This window comes from Theropithecus gelada, chromosome 7a (assembly GCF_003255815.1).
Source record: "Theropithecus gelada isolate Dixy chromosome 7a, Tgel_1.0, whole genome shotgun sequence".
NCBI classification, from domain to species: Eukaryota; Metazoa; Chordata; class Mammalia; order Primates; family Cercopithecidae; genus Theropithecus; species Theropithecus gelada.
This window is the reverse complement of record NC_037674.1, coordinates 37571300-37599249: the sequence shown is the minus strand read 5'-3', so window position 1 is coordinate 37599249 and position 27950 is coordinate 37571300. Positions and strand designations below refer to the sequence as shown.

Sequence of the window (27950 nt, the reverse complement as noted above, 5' to 3'; positions counted from 1 at the left end):
CCTTATCCTGCGTTCTATTGTGGCCCTGGTTACGCCTCCGCTGGCTCAGTCGCACAGCTGCGTGGTAGCTGGCTAGAAGTGTTTAGCAGTGGTTGCCAGGATCACACTGATGTGGTCCCAACCCCACCTCCCTCCCTGCCCTGTGGTGTCGGAAGAAACTGACACAGCAAATTGGACACAGCCAAGAAAAAAAGGTAAAATGCAGCCAATTGGCCACGGCCAAGAAAAAAAGGTAAAATGCACGGGGTCATGGCTACCTGACCCAGCTCCAAGCCCCCTCCGACAGCAGGACCACTGCCAGAGTCTGTGCCACTCCTGAGGCATACTGGGCTGGGCCTCTGGGCTTCCCCAGCCAAAGTCTTGTCAGCCAGCCCCACCCCATCAGCAGCCCAGTCCCCACCCTCACTGGTCACCCCTGGGTGACTCTGGGCTAATGACTCCCAAGGCTCTCCACTCCAGATTTGGTCCTCACCTCCTGCCACCCAAGCCAGACCTCCCTGGGCTCTTTGAGCTCACATCTCCAAGCACCCCCTCCCCCACTGCAGAGCAATGTGGCCCCCCCAAGGAAGGAGTTGTTGGGAGAAAAGCTGAGTATTGGGAGAGAAGCTGAGGCAGGGCTTGCATGTCTGACATAAAGCAAAAGAGTCTTGGAACATGTCTGGGGTCCAGGGTATAAAACCCCTCATGACCTTTGGAATACCAAGCTCTGTGCCAAAGAGTGGAAGGCTGCCCTGCTGCACCACAATCTAAGCCCAGGGCATAAAACCCCTTGTGGCTTGGATGGAATCCAGGGCTCAGGGCATAAAACCCCTCGTGGCCTCTGGAATGTGTCTAGACTTGCTGGCTCCTTGCTTCTAGCAAGCCCAGGTTCATAAGACGAGTGTATCTTAAACTAGAAGAACATGTTTTCCATTATCTCAAGTAGCATAATGTGTTCCATATACTTCAAAGAAAATGCTAAACCGTCACAGCTGTAGCTCATTCACTTGATGCACTGCTTTCTCTCAACCCTCACATCCTTACTACCTGCTTCTTTGTTTGATCACCAGTAAATAGTGTGGGCTCCCAGAGCTCGGGGTCTTCGCAGTCTCCATACTAGCGTTGGCCCCCTGGTCCCACTTTATGCCTTAACTAGTCTTTTCTCATTCCTTTGACTCCACCGGACTTCGTAGCCCCCATGGCCTGGTGTAGGGTCTGATTATCCCAACAAGGAATGGAATGTAGTGAGTCACAATCCCCCTGGGAACTGTCATTATTGCCACAAGACCGGCCTTTGATCTTAGGACCCAATCCCCTAACTGTTCTCACCCCCTTTCTGGTTCCTCTGGTTGCAGCACAAATTTCCAGCTGGAAGGGGAATGGGAACTATGGAACCTGGGAGCAAGAGGTTTCAGGTTGCCTTACTCCCTTAACTTAGACACTGACAGTGTGAAAAGCTTACACTCCCCACCATCGCCTCCCCCTGCACCGGTGAGCAAACATTGACAGTTGTCAATGGGAGAATGGGATTGGTTGGTTTCCTTCCAGGCGTCTACTCTTAAGAGAGACTGTAGCATTTTGTTTTCTGAGTTCTCTACCTCATATTTGAGTTCTCCATGGTTCTGACACCAGAGTGCCTTTCAGTCAGTGGTCTCTGGAGTGAGATCTGCTCATCTTCTGTGGAACAGATCTTGGGAAACTGAACTTGACAGCTTGAATCTTCCTCATCTCATCTCAACCTGGGGTACTTTGAGTGGCACAGGATAAATATGGGGCATCTTTCTGAAGCATCAGTTTGGCTTCATTCTCTTGAAAGAGAAAAAATAATATACTTAGGGGTGACAGTCACATAGATTTCTAAGAGTATACCAGACTTCTCTCTGAAATGAGGCTTGGGTTGTCCTCTTTCTGATAAATTCCCAGATTTAACAGAAAGGCTGCCTTCTGTCATGAGGATACATTGATGTAAAAGTTTGAGAGGTGCTGTACTTCTTACACTAACAGATGTGTGACGATGTGTGACTCTGAACTGCACAGTGTACAGTTCCTGCCTACTTCATGTTTACTTTTCTACATCTGCCTCTGGTTTTGGTCCCTGGCAGCTGCTGATTCATGGCAAAACCCCAGAGCTCGGAGTCAGAAGACTGAGTTTAAGTTTCATTATTGCCTTTTTTTTTTTTTTTTAGCCATCGTATCAATCCTTGTCTGTCCTTAAGTGATTATGACAACACCTTGTACAGTTGTTGGTGGCATTAAATCAGATGGTGTATAAGAGTATTTTGTAAAAACCGTAACGTAGGATGTGACTGTAGGGGCTTGTAGTTCTCATGAGTATTACTGCTCTTCTTTTCCAAAGTTGAGAGAATATTAGCAGAGGAACAGCCCTTGTGTTCGGCAGGAGTAAAGAGGAAGAAAAGGAAACAAAATGGCAGTAGCACTGAGACAACAACTTCTGGTGGTTGCCACTCACCTGGGGATGTGAGTCTTGGCTGGCCAGGCTTCTGGGGACAAGGGGCCCAAGGGGCAGTAGAGGGTAATTGTTAAGATTGTGGAAAAACTGTCAGGTACTGGTAAAGAATTCTGGGTTCGAATCCTACCTCTCCATCTGCTAGGGATAAGATTTAGGGCAAATTGCTTGAGCTCTCTTTGGGCCTCCTTTTTCACATCTGTAAAATAGGGGTGCTATTGTTTTACATATATTTGTGAGATTTAAATGAGATTTGTTATTGCTGTTGTTTTTATGTTAATCCCTAGTACAGGGCCTGCTGTAAACACCCAGGACACCCAGGAAATGGTAGTTACTGTTTGATTTTCCTCATCCCCATTCTTAAGGGGAAACCAGGCCAATGAGAACAGCCATTTGCCATCAGGCTGTCCCTTTAGGAGTCACTGAAAGGGCCCCAGCATGTGGTGAGGAGAACCCGAGGCACTAGGGTTAGGAGAAGATCTAACTTTTGCGTTCATCTTTGCCATCAGTTTGCTGCGTGACCACAGAAAAATCACTTCTTCCACTGGGCCTCAGTTTCCTCCTCTGTAAGATGATACCAGATAAGATCAGTGTCTTCCAAATTTGTTTTTTAGCTGGAGACCCCTTTGTTCAAGTGAACCGTTACTCAAAAGTCTGGTTTTTAAAATAGAGGTGGAGGTCTTCTGGACCTCTCCCAGATTTATCGCCCACGTCCTGGGCCTGTGGAGAGGGGTCCAGTGAGCATATGAAGAGCTGCACTGGTCAGGTGACCCCACTCCATGTGACTGCATTGCTTTGCAGTCACATGGAGTGGGGTCACCTGACCAGGGCAGATGGATGACTTTCCCATCTATCTGTTCTGGCCCTTGGCAAGGCAGCAGGTGGCCATTTGGTGGGAGGAGGTCACAATCACAGGTCGTGGTTTTGACCTCCTCCACTCTTCTTTAGCATTTCGTTTCCCTGAACCCCTATCTTCCTCATTCCCTGACTTTCTTGCCTCTCTCTAAGTGACTCTTTCTCCCCCTGCCCTTGTTTTTCCCTTTTCGCTTCCTGTAGATTCAGGACCTTGTGAAGGTGCTGCGTTCCCCACACTGGACATGTGGAAGGTGAGGGAGTGCTGAGACTTCTCTCTGGCTTGCTCTCTCCAGCTGTGCATGCCCTTAGGCTTCTCTGGTTTGGGGGAATACTTTGTCTTCGGCTTATTTTATTTTGCTGCCTTAACCTTCAGCCTGTTTGTGTCCACTTCTTCAGCTGTTTGACTGGTTTTTTTCCTTCCCCCACATCTTTTATCATTTTAGAGAAGGTGAGACATACCTTAAAGTTTAACAACAATTTGAGAATAACTTTCAGAGCAGGCCTGTGGGATTTGGGGCTTTTTTTTTTTTTTTTTGAGATGGAGTCTTGCTCTGTTGCCCAGGCTGGAGTGCAGTGGCAGGGGCACAGTCTCAGCTCACTGCAATCTCTGCCTCCCAGGTTCAAGCCATTCTCTTGCCTCCACCTCCTGAGTAGCTGGAATTACAGGTGCCCATCACCATGCCCAGCTAGTTTTTGTATTTTCAGTAGAGACAGGGTCTCACCATGTTGGCCAGGCTGGTCTCGAACCCCTAACCTCAAATGATCTGCCCTCCTCAGCCTCCCAAAGTGCTGGGATTACAGGCATGAGCCATCATGCCCAGCCTGAGATTTGGGCTTTTGAATGCCCAATGTGATGCTCTCAGACTAGGAGGGATGGAGGGAGAAAACCCAACCAACCTTTAAGTTTTGCCCTAAAGGCAAAGATCATTAGACCACATAGAAGTTTGTCACTTTTTAAAATTAATTCACTTTGGTTTAAGAGAGAAAACACAGGGTTAAGAGAAAATGAGTTCACATTATAGTTGGAAGGATTGAAGCTATTTTTTCAGAGGAACTAACTGTAAAAGATATGAAGTTAACCAAACAGATAAATGACTGAAACATTCTGCCCCTAATCTCTTTAAAATCAAATGAACACTTAGCCATATTCATTGGGCTCTTGATAGCAAAGGCACTTTGCTAAATAAACAATGGAGAGAATAGATGAACAAGGTAGGCTGCACACTGAGGGAGGCAGACTCGTCTGAAGGAGGCAAGAGAGAATTTTGGAACATTCTAAATGCTCAGCTCTGGGGTAGCTTGGTTCCGAATGGACTCGAGGCTGGGGGAAGTGGCATTTGAGGCTGACTTGAAGATTAAAGGTGGGTAAACATTCATCCATAAGGGGAGTAGGGGAGGCAGGGAGAGTGGTGAGGTCATGGCCATCATTATGAACTCACAGAGCACCTTTCAGGAGCACAGGGAGCCTGGTGGGGGGCAGGGCATGGGGGTACACGGGGCTAGGTTGTGATTTGGCATTTCCTTCATATCTTACTTCCCTGGGGTGCTCCTGACAAGCCAGAGGAGCAGGGCACAGATGGCACCAGATCCTGTTGAAGATGGGCATGGGGAGGGGGACTGAGACAGAGCACCCTTGCCTGCTGTTAGAGACTTTTCAGTCTTCACACCTGTTACCCACCCCCGCCAATGGGTCAGGTCTGTCCAGGTGCTATGACTCACCTTGCCAGCTCAGAGGAGGTACTGAGTGGTGTGGTGCAGAGTACACGCCTAGAGGCATCTTGCAGCCGTGTATTTGGCTTTTTCTCTGCCGATGGTCCAGTGGATTGGGGGGTCTGGAGCCTGCTTCCTAATGCTCTGAGATTCTGTGCCCAGCCCAGGTCTCTCTGTTCTGGAAACAAAGGCCCAGATCCCCATATTTCCTTTTTGCTGTTTAGTTTTAGTTTTTGTTTTTGAGACAGAGTCTGGCTCTCTCTCCTGGAGTGCAGTGGTGGGATATTGGCTCACTGCAACCTCTGCCTCCCAGGTTCAAGTGATTGTCGTGCTTCAGGTCTCCCGACTAGCTAGGATTACAGGCATCCACCACTGTGCCCAGCTAATTTCTTTTGTATTTTTAGTAGAGACGGGGTTTTGCTATGTTGCCCAGGCTGGTCTGGAACTCCTGGCCTCAAGTGATCCACCAGCCTCGGCCTCCCAAAGTGCTGGGATTACATGCATGAGCCACTGCATCTGGCTCCTTGTTGCTTCTATACCTTCTCTATATCCATAACTGTTTCCCATGTAAGTTTTTTTTTAATTTCTCATTTTTATTACCATGTAAATTTTCTTTCTTTTTTTTTTTTTTTTTTTGAGATGGAGTCTCGCTCTGTTGCCCAGGCTGAAGTGCAGTGGCGTGATCTCGGCTCACTGCAAGCTCCGCCTCCCGGGTTCATGCCATTCTCCTGCCTCAGCCTCCCGTGTAACTGGGACTACAGGCGCCTGCCACCTCGCCTGGCTAATTTTTTGTAATTTTTTTTTTTTGAGACGGAGTCTTGCTCTGTCGTCCAGGCTGGAGTGCAGTGGCACGATCTCGGCTCACTGCAAGCTCCGCCTCCCAGGCCCACGCCATTCTCCTGGCTCAGCCTCCCGAGTAGCTGGGACCACAGGCGCCCGCCACCTGGCTAATTTTTTGTATTTTTAGTGGAGATGGGGTTTCACTGTGTTAGCCACGATGGTCTCGATCTCCTGACGTTGTGATCTGCTCACCTCGGCCTCCCAAAGTGCTGGGATTACAGGCGTGAGCCACCGCACCCGGCCAACCATGTAGGTTTTCTACTCCAGGAGTGCAGATCTGTGACTGCGGTATCCTGAGTAGAGCTGATAACATTTCCAGAAGTAGGGAATTATGGAGAGAGAGAAAAATATCTTAATGTGATGGGACCATTTGAGGAGAGTAGGCTTTATTTGTTTTTTTTAACTCCATTCTTAGCTACAAGACTTAAAATTATCTTCAGTTCTGCTAGCCTCTGTAGCACTTGCTCTAAGGAGGGAAGCAGATTTAGGTTTTCAGAGGCCAGGACCGAAGGGTCCAGTGAGCAGGCAGTCCTTTCCCTGGAGCGAGGTGTAGCCACTTTCCCCAAACCCAGCTTCCTGTCCAGGCCCTGGCTCCCTGGTGTTTCTCTCTTGTCATGCTTAGCTGGTCAGCCAGCTTTTTCCACTGTCTGCCCACCTGGCCTGTTGGATATTAGAAGATCTCTAGAGCCAGATGCTTGGGCCAAGAGTAAGGCCACAGTCTGGAGAGAGGCTGGGTGGGGCTCTGGTCAAGCAAGTAGGTCCAGCTGGGGGCAAGGGAGAGGCTCCACATGACTCCAAGTCCTGAATCCTAGGATGGTCCCCAGCTGCTGTTTCCAGGAAAGAGGCCCCACAATTTCGAAGTTGCCAAGAGCCATAGGGCAGATGTCTTACCTCTGTTTTTTTGGGTGGTTTCTTGGTTGGGTTGATGTTTCTGGATGTAAAAGGACAGGGTAGGTGTGATGACTATGGTTGATTCTCTTTTTACCTCCAGAGAGTGGGGAGAGGCTTCTAGTTGGGCCACTTTTTTTTTCCCTGAAAAGGCCTGAATCAGTAACACAGTCAATAGGTGCAGTGGCTTATACCTATAATCCCAACACTTTGGGAGACCAAGGTAGGAGGATCACTTGAGCCCAGGAGTTTGAGACCAGCCTGGGCTACATGGTGAGAACTTAGAGAGACAGGGTCTCGCAATCTCACGGGTAGCTTGTTCTCTAGGACCAATTGGCCTTCCTGGGGATGGGGCTGGGGGAAGGCTGAGACTGGCCTTTTACTTGAGGTCTGGGGAGATGCAAGATTGTTGGAATGAGCTTGGGAGCTTCGCTCACCCCACCCTGAGTGCCTGTTACCAGAAATTGAATGACCCTCTTATATGTTTCTTCCCACACAGAAACATGATGCTGACAATGACCCTCATCTTACGGATGAAACCAAGTGAGTGTCTCCTATTGGGGCAGCAGTCTCTAGGCCGAGGGAGTCAGGAAGGCCACTGCCCATGACCTTCTTTTCCATCAAGCCACCTGCACCCCTGACCCATGTCTCCACCCCTAGGACTTTCTCATCGACCAAGAGCCTGTGGTAACTCTACCAACAGCTCAATGATGTTGCCTCTGAGGTACCTCAGAAATTGAAGCCCAGAGTGGGGTGCAGGGGCAAGGAAAGTAGGATAGAAACCGAAGCAGGTTTTCACAAGAGAGGGCAGATCCTGGGAGATCAGCTGATTTGCTGCTGGGCAATGTTGAGGAAGTCGCCTCTTCCCTCAGCCTTCTCCCTTGAAGCTGTTCACATGAAGGAGTTGGACCACGTGACTGGTTGCATCATTTTTTGCTGCAGAAGCACCAGATGAGTGCTGCTCTGAAGGGAGGGATGGTGGGGAGATAAGAACCATGAGATATTTTGGTACAAAACAGTTGTGGAATGAAGGGTTCAAGATAGGCAGAAAAGAAAATGTTGCCAGTTGCTGGGGAAGAAAGGAAGTCAGAGGGCTTAGACACTGAGGGGGCAGAAGATCTCCATGCGCACCATCATCTCTTGTAGTCAGCAACAGGTATCCACAGGGAGGGCCCTGCATCATCTTGTTAAGAATAAAAAGTTCCTCTTCAAAGTTTCTGTTTTTAAAAACAGTAAGTGTTAAGAATAATAGTTCCTTTTAAAAACTTCTTTAAAGTTTTCTTTTTATGCTATAAACTAATAAATCTTTTAGTTTACTAATGACTCTTTGTTATGCCCTAGGTAGCTGTTAAATATAGTAGAGAAATAAGTGTATTCTATGTTTCTATGTCCTTATATTTTAAACAAAGCCTAAGCTGTTTATTCTAGTTTCTAGTCTGCCTAGATATGCTCGGACATGCCTAGGCATGTCCCAGCTCATAGCCTATGCCTTTTCCTTATTTGGAAATGTTATTATCCTAGTTTCCTGTAAGTAACCCCCTCCCTTTCTTTGTTCTCCATCGTGCCATTACCTATTTAGGGAAGTTTTAAGATTTTAGCAAATCAGAATCAGTTTAGATTGTGAGTTCCAGCTCTAGGACACAGCAGTAGGGTCTTGATGCATCAGGGATAAAAACTCCTGCTTTCCTTTGTTTGGTGTGCTCTCATGGCAATCCGACTTGCAAACAGGATCCTTCTGCAGAAGTAAAATTGCCTTGCTGAGAAATCTTTTGTGTGTTCGTGTTCCTTGCGACTCTGAATTTTCATTTCTAACAATGTGCTATCCTGAAGAATCTGGAGGTAAGAGGGCCTGGGCCAAGGTGCAGTGACCCCCTGGGCCAGCCCTCAAACCTCCTCCCACAGTGGGGGTAGGGTGACTCTCTGCCCGCTGAGACAGCCCAACAGCTCCCACCCCTAATTATTGCCCTCTCTAACTCTCCCCGCAGTCCTCCAGCTCCTCCTCTCTGCATGCGTCTCAGAACCAATACCAAGAGGTAACTGTACCCTGAACTCCAGCTATCTAACAATCAACTCAATAGAATGATTGAGACATTCTTAAGAGTCCAATAGGGCCCCCTGGTGCCACTCTGCCAATCCTGGGCTCCAATTTCCCCTTGGGGCCCTGAAGAAAGGGGCTAGGGGTGCCTGGTGCCAAGGGTATATGGGGAGCTGGGGGGCCCAGGTCTCAGCTGGAGGCACCCCATGGAGCATGCATCATGGCTCTTCTGTTGCTGCCCTCTTTGCCTACTGTCTCTTTTCCAGACACCCCTGCTCCAGTCCTTGCCACACACGCCTTGAGATTGTTGCCTCTCAGGGAAGTGCTAGTCTGACTGGTTACCAGGAACTCCATATTTCTGCCCTGACTCAGTCCCTAATTTTCTCTTTGATTCTGGATAAGCCACCTCTCCTCCTTGGGCTTGTGTTTCCTGAGGAGGTAGAGAGTATCAGATGTCTCTGCTAGCTCTGAGAGTCCAAGATTTAAAGGTCCACTAGAATGTAAACCTCAGGGCCAAGGAATCCTGTCTGCCCTTTTTTGTCCTATATCCCTGCTATGAAGAATTGTACCTGGCCCGTGTGTGCTCAGTGTTGAGTGAATGCATTTTCTAAATCACAAACTGGCAGAATGTTGGGCTTTTCTCAGACTCCATCTATACATGTCACTAGTAGAAGGTCGTTGACTACAAGTTGTCCAAGATCTTGGAATTTTGAACAAAGAATTGGATAAAATGCCCAGCAAAGCAAAGAAAGAATGAAGCAACAAAAGAACCAAAGCAGGGATTTATTGAAAACACAAGTACACTCCACAGTGTGGGAGTGGGCCTGAGGAGCCTCTCAAGGGCCTGGATACAGAATCTTCCTGGGTCCAAATACCCGCCAGAAGTTTCCCATCGGCCACTTCATGCTCACCTCATGTAACTGAAGTGGTAGCCGCAATCAGTCTGATTGGTTGCAGAAAGCATCCAACCAGAGGCTGAAGTGAAGTTACAAAAGTCACACTCCTGTGCAAACAATCTGGTTGCAAAAAGCAACCAGCAACCAACGAGAGGCTAGGGTGAAGTTACAAAGTTATACTTCTTTGCAAATGAAGACTTGACCAGCAATCAGTTTTAACTTGTTGCAGACAGCCAGTTTCCCTTCTGCCTCACAGAAAAGGTGAAAGGTAGTAGCCTCTGGTTCTTTCGTTACTCAGACATGGAAAGCTAGGGTTTTCTTTTCATTTTGGTTCTAGGAAGTCGGCGCGAAACAGTCTTAGGTTCCCTGCCTCCGGACCCTATTTTCCTGCCTCATAGAGGTTTATGTTACTGTCGTTTTGGGAGAATCCAGATTCAGACTTTCAGTTCTGTGGCTGTGGGCCAAAACCAACAAAGACCCAAATCCTCTGTCCTTGGGAGCTTGAGGAGAGTTGACCAGTTCGTGGTCCCAGTGGGTCTGAGAACTTTGCCTTTAAAATCCACTCCTGGCCTCTACCTACCGCTTCATGGTCTGGGGAATAGAGTCGAGGGGGCCACCCTTGGTCCCCTTCCTTTGACCCTCCCCACGAAACAGCACAACCAAGAAATTGTGGATCAACTGGAAGTAGTAACGTGATTTCTTTGCTCACAGCATGACTGCTGGGTTTGGGGGGCACTCAGATGTAGAGGCCCCAGTCTCGTCTTGCCTACTCCCAGCCTGGGGAAGAAGGCTTACCCCCCATATTCCACCTCATCCCCACAGGGTCCCTGATAACCTGGTCCCATGGGTGGGCCTGTCCTGGGGCATTGGCAGCATTCAGGGGGCAAGTCCCTTGCTGGGCCATCTCTGCCTCCCCCTAGTAAGAGCTCTGTCTTCCTTTTCCTACAGGAAAAGCAAGAAAGCCAGCAAAACCAGGGAGAGCCCTAAAGAGGCAGAGGTGAGTGGAGGGTGTGAAGTTCCCTCCTGTCCTCTGGAGAGTGTTGCTTTCCTTTTCTTTTAGCACTTGCTTGGCTTTTCTCCCAAAGGTTCAAATCCAGAGAACCAACATCCTGATGTCTGAGAAAGGAAAATTAAATACTGAACTCTATCATATGCAATGTGCTGCCAGGAACTTTGAAGGTGGGAATCTGGGCACCCCGTCATCCTTCAACCTGGTGCTTTGACAGGCCTTTTGGGGGAGTCCTTTGGGCCCCATCTCAACCTCTCTCATTTCAGGAGAGTCCACGGATCTGGCCAGCCGCCTGCAGTATTCCCAGCAGCGTGTGGGAGAGTTGGATTGGACTCTTTGCTGTCTCGACGCAGCAGAAGAACATGGACAGGGTGAGTCCTATTGCCTGCCACATCCCTTGGCAGCCCAGGTTCCCAGATGGAGGAGTGAGGGACCTTTAGGTCCCTTCTACAGGATGGAGTGTCCTGCCCAGAAAACAGCTTGGGCCATTTCTCATTGCTTTTGTATGTCGTTGTTAGAGGCAGCCTAGGGCTGAGTTGGCTGCTGTGGGTGAGTTGGGGAGCGCTGTGGGGAGCAAGCAGAGTTTGGACGTGCAGCACTGGATGCAGAGCTCGGAGGCCAAGTGCCTACCATGCCCTTACCTGGCTGTGGCCTTGGCCAAGTCCTAAGTGGGGGATATGGTACTTACACTGTGAAGGTACAGAAGAATATCTTTAGTATGTTACCATTTGTGTAGAGAGAGGGAACGTGTGTGTGTGTGTGCGTGTCTGTGTGTGTAAGTACTATGATAATATACATAAAACATGCTTGAAAGTGGTTTCAGAGCCACTGGCTGCGTTTTCTTGAGGCTCAAAAATGAGAAACAAACTAGGAAAGAAGGGAATTTATTGCTGTAACCGGATACAGGGAGAAGGCTGGAGATAATTCCACCAGGCCAACTCGAATTGTTACAATTTTCTTAGTGCTTATATAGGTTGGGGTTATGTGCCTACGTGCAGCATAGCATTCACCTAAGTCTATTGATAACTAATTTTGTTTCAACTAGAAAGTCAGAGGCAAAAAGTGCTGGCTAATCTGATTAAGCTGTGAGGGCCCCAGTACCCTCAAGACCTGTCTACTGTGGTACCAGAGTGATTATTTCTATCTTATCTCCCTCACAGCTTGGTCTGGAGAGCTGCCTTAGACTCTCCAATGAATCTATTCAAACAGCTGCCTCTGTTACCTTGACTCGTCTCAGATTCCGTCAACCCGAGACTAGGAATATAAGACTGTCTCTATTATTTTGACTTGCTCCAGGTTAGGGAGAAGCCTATGCAAGGGTCCTACTGACCATATGTTTCTTTTCTAGCTTTGATACCTAGGCATGAATTTCTCTAGGTTTAACTATTTGCTCAATGTTAAGGCAGCTCTGTGGAAATTTGTTTGTGTAAACTGGAGTGCTGTGCAGGGCTGTCTGTGTGGCTGTCATGAAGGCCTGTCTGTGTGATTGTCAGGGAGAATTGGCCTGCCACAAAAGGATTCATACAAAACTCAGGAGAGAGACACAGGGTGGCTGGGAGATATTTCCCTTCTGTACCTTCTGAGTTTTGTACTATGTGAATTTATCATCCTTTCAAAAGGTGAACAAAAGATTAATTTCCTCCTTCCTTTCTGTGTCCCAACCCCCATTAAAAAAAAGGGCTTAGAGAATCAGATATACCTGGGTGTTCAAATCCCAGCTCTGTCTGAGTGATCTTAGGCAAGCAATTAACCTCTAATACCCCATGTTTTTTACCTGCTCAACAGAGGTAATAGTAGTAACTGTCTCATATAGTGGTTGTGAGAATTAAATGGATTGCTAGCATGGTGCCTGGTGAAGCACTCAAAGGTTCAAATAGTGATAGTAAAAATGGTAATAACAATAGCAATATTCTCTGATCTCTCTGGGCCTCTGGTAACCAGCTATAAATTCGATCTCTTTCCCTGTCCCTTCCACCCTTATTGAGTTTTTTGAGAAACAAATGAGACTATGGGCTTGGAAATGCCTTGAAAATATGTCAGCTGTGATTGAGAGTAAGGAAGTGTTAACTGGGGAATAGTTATTATAGCTATTGTTACTGGTCAGCCAGCTGCTCCTCTGCCTGCTATATCCTGACTTAATCTTTCTGTATTTGCAGTATAACAAGGAGGTAACCAAAGACGGAGATGCCCTCAGGCTGGAGTTATACAAGAACAGGTAGGACGGGGACGGTGGGATGGGAGGTCTGGGGCCCTTAGCATGGGTGATGTGCTGGGAGGTGGGAGGGGTGCAGGTGAGCTTGGTGAGGTGGTCATACAGGTTTGCATGTGTGCACAGGCTAAGCTCTAGCGCTAGCTGTGCCCCTGACTCACGGTGTGGCCTTGGGGAACTCATGTCTTCTCTCTGGCGTGCCACCTGTGACTTGATTCCTGAAGTCCCTTCCAGTGCCACGGTTCTGTTGTTGTGGGGCGAAGGTAGAGGAGCCATCCTTTCTGCTCTTCATTGTAGTCCTTTCTGTTCTTCGTTCATTCCTTTCTCTCCTGCCTCTGGCCATAGCCAAAAACAATGAGGACCTGAAGCAGAAGAACTCAGAACAAGAAGAGAAGCTTCAAGTCCTAGTGACTGCGAAGTCAGGGATTTAACTCAACTTGAAGGAGCTGCACAGGAAGCTGGAGAGGCAAGAGGCTGCAGCCCCAGGGGTGGTGGGAGCCCCATCCAGCTGAGGACATGGTCTAGGGATCATGCAGGGTATGGGGAGGCTCCAGCCAAGAGCTGGAAAATTTGGGTCCTTGTTCTGGCCCTGCCATAGAATCCTCTAGAGACTGCTAAAAATCTACAAACTGGGGCCCTGCCGTAGACCTGGGGAATCAGAATCTCAGGGTTAGGGCTTACATTTTTTTAAAAATTGCATCATAGATGAAAACCATTATTTTATAGATTACACTTATATGGCTAGCTCATGAGTCTGTTTATTTCCTTCTGAGGTTCAAGCCAACACTTCGACTATTCCACGGTAATAATCGAGAGTAGAGTTTTTGTTTGTTTGTTTTTTATTTTGGGACGGGGCCTCCCTGTATCACCGGGGCTGGAGTTCAGTGGCGTGATCTTGGCTCACTGCAACCTCCACCTCCCAGGCTCAAGCGATCCTCCTGCCTCAGCCTCTCAAGTAGCTGGGACTAAAGGTGCACACCACCATGCCTGGGTAACTTTTGTATTTGTAGAGACGGGGCTTTGCCATGTTTCCCAGACTGGTCTTGAACTCCTGATCTCAAGCAATCCACCCACCTCAACCTCCCAAAGTGGTGTTATTACAGGCATGAACCACCATCCTTGGCCTGAAATCTTTAAAAAAATTATTTAATTTTTTATTTCTAAAGCAGAGAAACTCGACAGTAGAGATCTTTATTGACCAAGTTGTACATTAAGCCAGGCTCTAGACCTTTTAAAGGGCACTATGTGGAACAGCCCAGGCTCCCCAGATCTGAACTTCTCACTATTTACTATTTGATTTGATTCTAGGAAGTCGGCACGCAACAGTCTTAGGTTCCCTGCCTCCAGACCCTATTTTCCTGCCTCACAGAGGTTTATGTTACTGTCCTTTCAGGTGAATCCCTTCTCCTTCTGCACTTGCTTGGCTTTTCTCCCAAAGGTTCAAATCAGACAGTTGGAATCTTGATGTTTGAGAAAGCAGAATTGAAGACAGCACTGTATCACACTGAATGTGCTCCCAGGCAGTTTGAAGGTGGGAATCTGGGCACCCATCATCCTTCAACCTGGCGCTTTGACAGGCTTTTAGGGGTAGTCCTTTGGGCCCCATCTCAACTTCTCTCATTTCAGGAGAGTCCACGGATCTGGCCAGCCGCCTGCAGTATTTGCAGCAGTTTACGGGAGAGTTGGAATGAACTCTCTTTGCTGTCTCCACGCAGCAGAATAACATGGACAGGGTGAGTTGTACAGCCTGCCCCATCCCCTGGCAGCCCAGCTTCCCAGATGGAGGAGTTGAAGCTGGTTATGAAGCTCTTGATGCTAACCAGCAGTTACAGCAGGCCATGGAGGAGCGGGCACAGCTGGAAGCACACCTGGGGCAGGTGAGGCTTTGCGGAGGGAGGGATGTGGAAGGAAGATAACCCCAGGTGGCCAGGAGCAGGTGAGGACCAGTGACAGCCCTTCCTAACTTCTGTGCCCATTCTTGCAGGTGATGGAGTCACTGAAACAACTACAGATGGAGAAAGATCAACACGCTGAGAATCTGAAAGGAGAGAGCACCTTGTGGTGGCAGAGGATGCGGGAGATGTCAGAGGAGGTGAGACCTGACCCTTCAGCCCCAACCACAGATAGGTCACTTGATTGTTCCAGGCATCTGTGAAATGGGAGGAGCACAGCCAGAGGGGGTTCATGGGTCTGGGCTTTGTGGAGGTAGGGGCAGAGAGGGAGACGGTAGCCTGTCCAGCCACCAGCCCTGCTCTCCAGGGCCCTTCCCCCCTGTGCTTTGGGCAGGTGCACACGTTGAGGGAGGAGAGGGCACATAGCATGAGTCGAGTACAGGAACTGGAGACGAGCTTGGCTGAACTAAGGAACCAGATGGGTGAGCTGGGGCTGGGGTGACCTGGGAGCAGGACTGGCGTCAGAGGGCTGTGGGGATGGCTTAGAATGCCCCAGGGAGGTGGGCGCATGGAAAGGCTTTGAGGCAGAGGGAAAGAGGTCTGTGCCAGGAGATGGCAAGTCTTGTCATCTTCATGAGCCTCAATGTCCCCATCAGCCAAGAGGAAAAAGTTGTCAGCCACCCACAAGTGTCTCTATCTGAAAGTGGCTTGGAAGATTGGCTACCATCAGGGTGTGAGGAATCATTAGCAGGGAGGCCAAGTTTGGGGAGCTTGAGGTGAGGAGTGGATCAAGAGAAGGATTTTGTTTTTTTTTGAGAATGCAGAGGGTTTTTTTGAGAATCATTAGCAGGGAGGCCAAGTCTGGGGAGCCTGAGAGGAGCTGTGTACCAAGAGGAGGGTTTTTTTGAGAATCCAGAGGCCCTTATTGTCTGCTTCCTTTCTCAGCTGAATCCTCACCCCTGGAGCCCCCAGTAGGGGGCACAGCCCTCATGTGAAGTGGCACTTCTGAAGGGACCTGTGAGCCAGAGCCCTGCTTTGATGGCTGTGGGCGAGAGGGGATCATTTTTCTGATCTGCCTCCATCCTTCCCAGTGCCATGGGAGGCAGACACCAAGTTCTGGGGTCTCTAGCTGCAGCAGCAGCTACAAGCAGAGGCTGAGCACCTGTGGAAGGAGCTGGAGAGTGTGGCAGGACAGCTCCAGTGGGCCCACAGGCAAGACAATGAGGGCTTGAAACGCCTGAACTGGGAGCAGGAGGAGAGGCTGCTGGAGCTGAGCTCTGAGGGGAGCAGGCGGAGGTACGCAGGCAAACCCTGGGGACCATGCAGAACGACCTCACCATCATCAGCCCTGCACTCTCCCAGAACCCTGAGCTCAAGGAGCAGCTGCAGAGAGCAGCTTTGTAAAACTGGTGCATCCCACCTGGGGAGACTGTCCTCCTCCCTAGCCCTCCAAGACTTTGTTTCCCCACCTGTTAAGTGGGGGCAGTGTAGCCTTTATGTGAAGTGGCAATTCCAAAGGGACCTGTGAGCCAGAGCCCTGCTTTGATGGCTGTGGGGGAGAGGGGATCATTTTTCTAAACTGCCTCCGTCCTTCCCGGTGCCATGGGAGGCAGACACCAAGTTCTGGGATCTCCAGCTGCAGTGGGAGGCGTGATTGCTTGTCTCTGTCCAGAGCAATGAGAACATGGAGATCACCAGTGCACTTTAGTCTGAGCAGCACGTCAAGGAGGAGCTGCCAGAGAAGCTGGGTGAGCTGTAGGAGATGGTAATCCCCGCTGATTATGCCACTGTAAGGGAGAAGGCAAGGGAGAAGAGAGAGGCAGACAGCTACATTGTACATTGCCCAGACTACTACTTCCTCATCACTGTCTTCTGCCCAGGAGGGCCCCAGTTAGGGTCACCTGCGGCACAGACTGGCCTTCTGGAAGAACAGTGCCTTTCTCCTCCCTGACTTTGGTGCACCTTCCTCCAGCCTGCTGTGGCTGCCACAGGTCAGAACCTGCTGCTGTCTTTTGCTGAGCTCCAGGGGGAGTGAGGTCCTCATGTGTTCATGAAAGAGGCTGTGCAGCCCCTGCTTTGAGCTTTGGCCATTCGAAATGCTGCCTAGCAGCCCAAGGCCTGGGCAAACCATATCCACACCCCCAAGTGGCTCCAAGCATGCATGACTGTCAGTCTGACTGCACCAGCATCTGTCCTACCTGTTCCACACTCTTGTGTCCATGGCACCGAGGCACCTTCTCTCCCGCATGGCCCCCTAGCACCCTGCGCTCTGTTCTGTGACAGACGCCAAAGACCATGCTGCGTCTGTATAGCCACCTGCTGATGACACCGTGTTACCTGGTGGTGTCCCTTGCCCTGGTGCCAGTCTCGCTAGTATAGTGGCACCTCAGGTTCATGCCTCCTCCTCTGCCTACTGCCCTCCTGTACCTACTATGGATTCTCTTCTTTTTTCACAAGTAGTTTGTTCCCTAGGGCGAAGTGCCCTTCCTGGGGACTGGGATGGGGGAAGGCTGAAACTGGGCTTTTCCTTGAGGTTTGGGGACATAGAATATTGTTGGAATGAGCCTGGTAACTTGGCTCACCCTGCCCTCGGTGATTCTTACAGAAATTGAGTGACCATCTCATATGTTTCTTCCCACATAGAATGATGATGCTAGCCCCAATCTCATGGATGAAAGTAAGTGAGTGTCTCCTATCAGGGCAGCAGTCTCTAGGCTGAGGAAGTCAGGGAGACCGCTGTCTAAGACCTTCTTTCCCATTGAGCCACCTGCACTCCTGACGTCTGTGTCTCTGCCCTTAGGACCTTCTCATCAACCGAGAGCCTGCAACAACTCTCCCAACAGCTCAATGGCGTTGCTTCTGAGGTACTTCAGAAATTGTGGCCCAGAGGGGAGTGCGGGGAGAAGGAAAGTATGATAGAAAGAAGCTGAGGCAGGGATCACAAGAGAGAAGGAAGATCCTGGGACCAGCCGATTTGCTGGGCAATGTTGAGGAAGTTGCCTCTTCCCTGAGGCTTCTTCCTTGAAGCTGTTCATATGAAGGAGTTGGACCCTGTGGCTGGTTACATCATTTTATGTAACCTGCTGTAGAAACACCGGATGAGAGCTGCTTGGGAGGGAAGGATGGTGGGGAGATAAGAACCATGAAAGAAGTTGGCACAAAGAGGTTACAGGATGAAGGGTCCAAGTTATGCAGAAAAGAAAATGTTGCCAGTTGCTGGGGAAGAAAGGAAGTCAGAGGGCTCAGACACTGCAGGGACTGAAGATCTCCATGCGCACCCTCATCTCTTGTAGTCAGCAACACGTATCTATGCAGAGGGTCCTGCATCATCTGCTACCTTGAAGGATCTGGAGGTAAGAGGCCCTGGGCCATGACCCAATGACCCTGCAGGCCAGCCCTCCAACCTCCTCCCACAGCGGGGGCTGGGTGCCCCTCTGCCAGCTGAGACAGCTCACACACACCCCAACCCTAATGATTGCTCTCTCTACCTCTCCCCTCAATCCTCTTCCAACTCCTCCTCTCTTCATGTGCCTCAGAGCAGATACCAAGAGGTAACAGTCACCCTGGGCTCAAGTTATATAACAATCAGTCAACTGAATAAAACCATCGAGTCATTGGTAAGAGTTCAATGGGGTCCGCTGATTCCACACTGCAAGTCCTGGGCTCCAGTTTCCCCTTGGGGCCCCGAAGAAAGGACTGGGGGTCCCTGATGCCAAGGGCAAATGGGGAGCTGGGGGGCCGTGGCCTCAGCTGGAGGGACCCCAGAGCACAGAGCATGCATCATGGCTCTTCTGTTGCTGCCTTCTTTGCCTACTGTCTCTTCTCCAGACATCCCTGCTCCAGCTCTTGCCACACATATCCTGGGGTTGTGGCTTGTCAGGGAAGCACTGGCCTGATTGGTTTTCAGGAGCCCTGTATTTCCACCCTGACTCAGGCCCTAATTTGTTCTTTGATTCTGGACAAGCCACCTCTCCTTCTTGGGCTTGTGTTTCCCAAGGAGGTAGAGTTAGAGAATATCAAAAGTCTCTGTTAGCTCTGAGAGTCCATGATTTAAAGGTCCAGTAGAATGTAAACCTCAGGGCCAAGGGATCCTGTCTGTCCTTTTCTGTCCTATATCTCTGCTGTGAAGAACCATACCTGGCCCGCATGTGCTCAGTCTATGTTTGTTGAGTGAATGCACCTTTCTAAATCATAAGCTGGTAGAAGGGTGAGCTTTTCTCAAACTCCATCTCTAAAGGTTTATGTTACTGTCCTTTCGGGAGAATCCAGATTCAGACTTTCAGTTCTGTGGCTGTGGGCCAAAACCAACAAAGACCCAAATCCTCTGTCCTTGGGAGCTTGAGGAGAGTTGACCAGTTCATGGTCCCAGTGGGTCTGAGAACTTTGCCTTTAAAATCCACTTCTGGCCTCTGCCTACTGCTTCCTGGCCTGGGGAATAGAGTTGAAGGGGCCACCCTTGGTCACCTTCCTTTGACTCTCCCAAGGAAATAACACATCCAAGAAATTGTGGATCAACTGGAAGTAGTAACGTGATTTCTTTGCTCACAGCATGACTGCTGGGTTTGGGGGGCACTCAGATGTAGAGGCCCCAGTCTCGTCTTGCCCACTCCCAGCCTGGGGAAGAAGGCTTATCCCCCAGATTCCACCTCATCCCCACAGGGTCCCTGATAACCTGGTCCCATGGGTGGGCCTGTCCTGGGGCATTGGCGGCATTCAGGGGGCAAGTCCCTTGCTGGGCCATCTCTGCCTCCCCCTCGTAAGAGCTCTGTCTTCCTCTTCCTACAGGAAAAGCAAGAAAGCCAGCAAAACCAGGGAGCCCTAAAGAGGCAATTACAGGTGAGTGGAGGGTGTGAAGTTCCCTCCTGTCCTCTGGAGAATGTTGCTTTCCTTCTCTTTCAGCATTTGCTTGGCTTTTCTCCCAAAGGTTCAATCAGGTAACTGGAATTTTGATGTTTGAGAAAGCAGAATTGAATACAGCACTGTATCACACTGAACATGCTGCCAGGCAGTTTGAAGGTGGGAATCTGGGCACCCATCATCCTTCAACCTGGCGCTTTGACAGGCCTTTAGGCCTTTGGGCCCCATCTCAACCTCTTTCATTCTAGAAGAGGCTGAGGATCTGGCCAGCCATCTGCAGTATTCCTGGAAGCATGTGGGTGAGTTGCAACGGGAGCAGAGGAAGGCAGATAGGGTAAGTCCAACCACCTGCCCCATACCCTGGCAGCCCGGCTTTCCAGATGGAGGAGTGAGGGACCTTTAGGTCCCTTCTGCAGGATGGAGTGTCCTGCCCAGAAAGCAGCATGGGCCATTTCTTGCTGCTTTTGTGCGTGGTTGTTAGAGTCAGCCTGGGGCTGTGTCGGCTGCTGTGGGTGAGTTGGGGGCACTGTTGGGAGCGAGCACTGGATGCAGAGCTCGGAGGCCAAGTGCCTACCCTGCCCTTACCTGGCTGTGGCCTTGGCCAAGTCCTAGGTGGGGGTATGGTACTTGCACTGTGAAGGTACAGAAGAGTATCTTTAGTATGTTACCATTTGTGTAGAGAGAGGGAACGTGTGTGTGTGTGTTTGTGTGTGTACTATGATAATATACATAAAACATGTCTGCAAGGATTTGTAAAAAACTTAGGAGAGAGGAACGGGGTGGCTGGGAGATATTTCCCTTCTGTATTTTCTGAGTTTTGGACTATGGGAGTGTACCCTTCAAAAACTGAACACCAGATTATACCCCTTTCTTTCTGTGCCCCCACCCCCAGCTGTTAAAAGTGGAGGGTGTCCAGCTTCTTGGCGTCTTGAACAAAGAATTGGACAAAATGCACAAAGTGAGGAAGGAATGGAGGGATTTATTGAAACTGAAAGCACACTCCACAGTGTGGGAGTGCACCTGAGCATAAGGGCTCAAAGGCACCGTTAAAGAATTTTTGGGAGTTTACCCCCTAGAGGATTCCATTGGTTACTTCGGGTAAGCCCTATGTAAATGGAGAGGATGAAGTGAAGTTACAAAGTCATTTAGCCATAGGCCCCATAGGGAGGATATTTCCTGTTATAGCTGAAGTGTGAACAGGCCTTATGTTCCCTGCCTCCAGATCCTATTTTCCTGCCTGACAGTGAAAAAATGGGCTTAGAAAATCAGATATACCTGAGTGTTCAAATCCCAACTCTGTCTGATGATCTTAGGCAAGCACTTAACCTCTGACACGCCATGTTTTTCAACTACACAATAGAGGTGATAATGGTAACTGCCTGCTATGGTGGTTGTGAGGATTAAATGGGATTGCTAGCATGGTGCCTGGTGAAGCACTCAATAAAGGTTCCAACAGTGGCAGTCATAACGGTAATAACAATAGCAATATTCTCTTTTCTCTCTGGGCCTGTGGTAACCAGCTATAAATTTGATCTCCTTCCCTGTGCCTTCCACCTTTACTGAGTTCTTTGAGAAACAAATGAGACTGTGGGCTTGGAAATGCCTTGAAAACATGTCAGGCGTGATTGAGAGTGAGGAAGTGTTACTGTGGAATAGTCACTGTAGCTGTCGTTCCTGGTCTGCCAGCTGCTCCTCTGCCTGCTGTATCCTGACTTCACCTTTCTGTATTTTCAGTACAACAACCAGTTAACCGGAGACAGTGATGCCCTCAGGCTGAAGTTATACAAGAACAGGTAGGACGGGGACGGTGGGATGGGAGGTCTGGGGCCCTTAGCATGGGTGATGTGCTGGGAGGTGGGAGGGGTGCAGGTGAGCTTGGTGAGGTGGTCATACAGGTTTGCATGTGTGCACAGGCTAAGCTCTAGTGCTGGCTGTGCCCCTGACTCATGGTATACTTGGGCAACTCATGTCTTCTCTCTGGTGTGCCACCTGTGACTTTTGATTCCTGAAGTCCCTTCCAGTGCCACGGTTCTGTGGTTGTGGGGTGTGGGTAGAGGGTTGATCAGCAAAGCAGCACTTTCTGTTCTTTGTTCATTCCTTTCTCTACTGCCTCTGGCCATAGCAACAGCAATAAGGAGCTGAAGCAGGAGAACTCAGCTTTGGCAGAGCAGCTTCCAGTTGTACTGACTGAGAAGGCAGGGATGCAGCGTAACTTGGAGGAGCTGAAAAAGAAACTAGAACTCACTGACCTCACGCTTCAACAGGCGAGAGGCTGCAGCCCCGGGGGTGGTGGGAGCCCCATTCAGCTGGGGATATGGTCTAGGGATCATGCAGGGTATAGGGAGGCTCCAGCCAAGAGCTGGAAAATTTGGGTCCTTGTTCTGGTCCTGCCATAGAATCCTCTGGAGACTGCTAAAAATCTACAAACTGGGGCCCTGTCATAGACTTAGGGAATCAGAATCTCAGGGTTAGGGCTTAATTTTTTTTTTTTTTTTTAATGCATCATAGATGAAAACCATTATTTTATAGATTACACTTATATGGTTAGCTCATGAGTCTGTTTATTTCCTTCTGAGGTTCAAGCCAACACTTCGACTATTCCATGGTAATAATAGAGTAGAATTCTTGTTTGTTTATCTGTTTGTTTGTTTTGGGATGGGGTCTTGCTCTGTCACCGGGGCTGGAGTGCAGTGGCATGATCTTGGCTCATTGCAACCTTTACCTTCCAGGCGCAAGCGATCCTCCTGCCTCAGCCCCTCAAGTAGCTGGGACTATAGGCACACACCACCACGCCTGGGTAATTTTTGTATTTGTAGAGACACGGCTTCGTCATGTTGCCCAGGCTGGTCTCGAACTCCTGAGCTCAAGCAATCCACTCACCTCAGCCTCCCAAAGTGTTGGGATTACAGGCACGAGCCACCATGCCCAGCCTGAGATCTCTTTAAAATTATTTTTTATTTCTAAAGCAAAGCATCTTCACAGTAGAGATCTTTATTGACCAAGTTGTACATTGAGCCTAGCTTGAGCCCTTTTAAGGGGCACTGTGTGGAACGGCCCAGCCTCCTCAGATAGAAACTTCTCTTTCTTTACCATTCAGTTGTCTAGCTGGTGTGAAGGCCCTAATGCTAACCAGCAGTTACAGCAGCCCATGGAGGAATGGGCACAGCTGGAATCTACCTGGGGCAGGTGAGGCTTTGCAGAGGGAGGGATGTGGAAGGAAGGTGACCCCAGGGGGCCAGTAACAGGTGAGGACCAGTGACAGCCCTTCCTGACTTCTGTGCCCATTCTTGTAGGTGATGGAGTGGCTGAAGTATCTGCAAATGGAGAGAGACCAGTATGCCCAGTATCTGCACGGAGAGAGTGCCATGTGGTGGCAGAGGATGCGGGAGATGTCAGAGAAGGTGAGACCTGACCCTTCAGCCCCAACCACAGATAGGTCACTTGATTGTTCCAGGCATCTGTGAAATGGGAGGAGCACAGCCAGAGGGGGTCCATGGGTCTGGGCTTTGTGGAGGTAGGGGCAGAGAGGGAGACGGTAGCCTGTCCAGCCACCAGCCCTGCTCTCCAGGGCCCTTTCCCCCTGTGCTTTGGGCAGGTGCACACGTTGAGGGAGGAGAGGGCACATAGCATGAGTCGAGTACAGGAACTGGAGACGAGCTTGGCTGAACTAAGGAACCAGATGGGTGAGCTGGGGCTGGGGTGACCTGGGAGCAGGACTGGCATCAGCGGGCTGTGGGGATGGCTTAGAATGCCCCAGGGAGGTGGGCGCATGGAAAGGCTTTGAGGCAGAGGGAAAGAGGTCTGTGCCAGGAGATGGCAAGTCTTGTCATCTTCATGAGCCTCAATGTCCCCATCAGCAAAGAGGAAAAAGTGCCTGTTGTCAGCCACCCACAGTTGTCTGTACCTGAAAGTGGCTTGGAAGTTTGGCTACCATCAGGGCGTGAGGAGTCGTTAGCAGCAGGGAGGCCAAGTTTGGGGAACCTGAGATGGGCTATGCACCAAGAGGAGGGTTTTTTTTGAGAATCCAGAGGCCCGTATTCCTTATTGTCTGCTTCCTTTCTCAGCTGAACCCCCACCCCCGGAGCCCCCAGCAGGGCCCTCCGAGGTGGAGCAGCAGCTACAAACAGAGGCTGAGCACGTGCGGAAGGAGCCGGAGAATCTGGCAGGACAGCTTTAAGCCCAAGTGGAAGAAAATGAGGGCTTGAGTCTCCTGAACTGGGAGCAGGAGGAGAGGTTGCTGGAACAGGAGGAGAGGCCAGCTGGAGCAGGAGAGGCTTCTGGAGCAGGAGCGGAAGGCCGCTTCCTTTCTCAGCTGAATCCCCACCCCCGGAGCTCCCAGCAGGGCCCTCCGAGGTGGAGCAGCAACTACAAGCAGAGGCTGAGCACCTGCGGAAGGAGCTGGAGAATCTGACAGGACAGCTTTAAACCCAAGTGCAAGAAAATGAGGGCTTGAGTCGCCTGAACCAAGAGCAGGAGGAGAGGCTGCTGGAGCAGGGGGAGAGGCTGCTGGAGCAGGGGGAGAGGCTGCTGGAGCAGGAGGAGAGGCTGCTGGAGCAGGAGGAGAGGCTGCTGGAGCAAGAGGAGAGGCTGCTGGAGCAGGAGGAGAGGCTGCTGGAGCAGGAGCGGAAGGCCGCTTCCTTTCTCAGCTGAACCCTCGCCCCCAGAGTCCCCAGCAGGGTCCTCCAAGGTGGAGCAGCAGCTACAAGCAGAGGCTGAGCACTTGCGGAAGGAGCTGGAGAATCTGACAGGACAGCTTTAAGCCCAAGTGCAAGAAAATGAGGGCTTGAGTCGCCTGAACCAAGAGCAGGAGGAGAGGTTGCTGGAACAAGAGGAGAGGCTGCTGGAGCAGGAGCGGAAGGCCGAGCTCTGGGAGGAGCAGGTGGAGGCGCTCAGGCAAACCGTGCAGAACGACCGTACCACCATCAGCCGCGTGCTCTCCCAGAAACACGAACTGAAGAAGCATCTGGGCGAGCTGAAGGAGATGGTAACCCTCGCCCAATTCAAGAAGGGCAGGGAGGTGGGTACCAGCCTCTGGGGAAGGGAAGTGGAAGGCCAGAGGCAGCTGCCTCTGGTGAGCAGTACAGGTGACCCCAGCACCCTCCAGGGCAGTGCCATGACTATTTCTTGCTTCCTGCCCTCTGACTTTTAGAGGTGGGTAGCCTTGGACTCCTCCCAATATCCTCTAGCTGGCTATCATCCCAGCTAGAGACATGGAGCCCTCCAATCACAGGGAAAAGACAGTGGTGTAAGAGGCTCCTTAGATTCAAACTGAATTCTGGCCTCGGCTCCACTGCTCACCATTGAACTGCTTTCCATCTCTAAGTCTTGGTTTCTTTCACTTAAAAAGGAAATGAGCATTTTCCTCGCAGAGGCGCTTAGGATTAAATGAGATAATACGTGGAAAGCATTAGGCATGTAGCACACGTAGCAGATGGGGGTTGGCTCCTGCTTTTCCACCTGTGGCTTACAGGTTAAATGGTGGAAAAAGGGTGTGTGATTTGAGGCTGGGGAAGGAGGCATGGGGCTCTCGGCAAGGGAGGCAGTCACTTAGGCCTGGAACAAGGGGCCAGGGGCCTGGGCAGGCGACAGTGTCTCACGGTGCCCTTGTTACCCTGTTTCTGGGCCCAGAATCTGGAAGCCAGCCACCGCTTGACCTCACACCCAGCGTCTTCCTGCAGGTGGAGCTGAAGAGCCAAGAGGCTCAGAGCCTGCCGCAGCAGCGAAACCAGTGCCGGGGCCACCTGCAGCCGTACTATCAGCAGCTGATCTCTGAGAAAGAGGCACTGCACAGGCAGTTACTTCTGCAGATCCAGCTCGTGGACCAGCTGCAGCACCAGAGAAAAGAGTAGCAGAGATGGCCCGCCAAGAGTTGCAGGAGACCCAGGAAACGGAGTTGCTGAGGGCAGGTGCCCGAGGGAGATGAGACCTGGCAGCCTCTGTGCCCTCTCATTCTCTTTCCTGACCCCTTAGGAGCGCCTAGAAGCAGAACCAGTAGCTACAGGCCCAGTTGAGCTTCATGGCTCTCCCTGGGGAAGGTACGGGGGAGACCACTCAGAGGAAGAGGAGAGAGCCCCAGGAGGAGCGGGGGACTGTTAGCAGCATAGGATTGAGGAGTTGGAAGAAACCCTTAGAAGAGCTGATCATTATGCAGACCGGGTGTCTGCACTAAGTTCGGCATCAATATGGTGACCTGGGAGCGGGGGACCACCAGGTTGCCTAAGGATGGGTAAACTGGCCCAGGTCAGAAGTGGAGCAGGTCAGAACTCCCAGGTCGATAGGTAGTGGGACTGTGCCTGGGCAACATAACAGGACCTTGGCTCTTTAAAAAAATACAATAAAAATACAGAACAGCTGCTCATTCCTCTCTGGGGAGGGGCTGACCTAGGGTTACACAGTGAGGGTGGGAGCAGAGGTGGGCCCACTGTACCTCCCTTGTTGGGTTGTCTGAGGACCCCTCTGGTCACCACCCCCCACCTCCATAGGAGATGGACTGCAGAGTGAGGAGGAGGAGGAGGAGGAGCCTTGGTCCATGCTGAGCATCCTAGAGGACCTGGAGAACTGGGAGGCCATGGTGAGCCTGACTCCCCCTGCCCCACCTTTGCTGCCTCCCTCTCTGCTCCCTCCCAGACACCCTTATGCTCTTGGTTTTTCTGCCTTCTGATTTCTTTGGACTCTCACCCCTTCCCTCGGAGCCAGTGGTCAGACTCCATTTCACCTGAGACCAACAGGTGCACCCTCTGAGGCCCCAAGGGAAGGGCTTCTCTCTACTGCCCTGGCCCGTTCATCCTGTGTATCCCCCTACAAGAATGCGCACCTCCTGCCCACTAGTGACTTTTTAAAACTTGGCTTTAGCCAGTGCCGAAGAGGAGCAGGCACAGCCACATGGGTGGCTGAAAGAGCAAAGGGTGCACTGCCAGCCAGCGCCTTCTCAGCTGGTGGCCTTGGCCCAAAAGCAGCCAGAGGCGGCCACCTCAGCCCCAGGGACTGGGGGCGATTCTGTGTGGGCAGAGCCACGGGGCCTTGCAGGGGACCATGGAGAAGCTGCAGGTGAGTGAGTCTTTCCTGGCATGGCCAAGAAGGGTGGGGGCAGGGCAGGTTGTTGCGGGGATGTGACCCCGTTATTTTGACTCCAGAGCCGCTTTATGGAGCTCATGCAGGAGAAGGAGTGGGTGGAGAAACTGGAATGTCGCTGCATTCAGCTGTCTGGAGAAACAGGCACCATCAGTGAGCGAGAGGCCGGGGCACGGCCGGTGGAGCTGCAGGGTGGTCAGAGGGGCCCCAGTGTCTGAGCCCTGTCCTCCTGCAGGAAAGTACATCACATCATACCAGAGCCAGAGGTCAGTGCTGGAGACGTGGCACCAGGAGGATGAGTACGTAAGCAGGTTGGCCCAGGACAAGGAGGAGATGAAGGTAGGATGCGCAACATCTCTGCAGGGGTGGGGGTGGGGGTGGGCGTGGGCATGGACGTGGCAGCTGAGCACCCCTCCCTCCAGGTGACGCTGCTGGAGCTGGTGTTGCAGCTTGTGGGCGGCCACAACGAGTGGCATGGCAGATTCCTGGCAGTTGCCCAGAACCCTGCTGATGAGCCCGCTCCAGGGGACCCAGCCCCCCAGGAGATTGGGGCTGCCGACTCGCAGGGTGGTGAGTAGAGCCCTTGGGCAAGGTGTGCTGGCAGGATGAGGGGAGGGCTCACACGGTGCTCTGAGCCATGCCTCCCCGTCTCCAAAGATCTCCCACAGTGTGGAGCCTGAACAAGAAGAGGCCGGGGAGGGTTCTCCCCACAACAGCCCCACTGCACAGCAGATCATGCGGCTGCTTCATGAGGTGCAGAACCCCCAGGAGCGCCCAGGCTTGGGCAGCAACCCCTGTGCATCCCCATTTTTTACTGGGCTCAGGAGAACAAGGTGAAGATAACAATCATCTAAAAGCCGGCCACTGTCAGCAAAGCCTGGAGAAGTGGGGCCAGAGGGTCTCCCCAACTATGTCCCTGCCACCCCTTCCCAGTTACCCCTTTACCCTTACAGTAGCAAAATAAGACCCCTATCTAATGAGGGAGACAGGTGCAGATGAGGTGAACATCATTGTCATCTAAAAACAGGCCACAAAATAAAAAAAAAGTTATGGGATTAAAAAAAAGTTATGGGAAGAAAAGTTATGGGATAAAAAAAGTTATGGGATTAAAGAAGTTATGAAAAAAGTTGTAAGAAAAAAGTTATGAAAAAAGTTAGTTATGGAAAAAAGTTATGGAAAAGTTATAGAAAAAAAGTTATGGGATTAAAAAATAGTCATGGATAAAAATTTAAAAAATAAAAA

At 50.7% G+C, this 27950-nt stretch overlaps 1 pseudogene; it reads left to right on the top strand.

Annotated features, from left to right (window-relative positions):
• Positions 1-109: 109 nt before the first annotated feature.
• LOC112627492 lies at positions 110-27562 on the top strand (annotated as a pseudogene).
• The last annotated feature ends 388 nt before the right edge of the window (positions 27563-27950 follow it).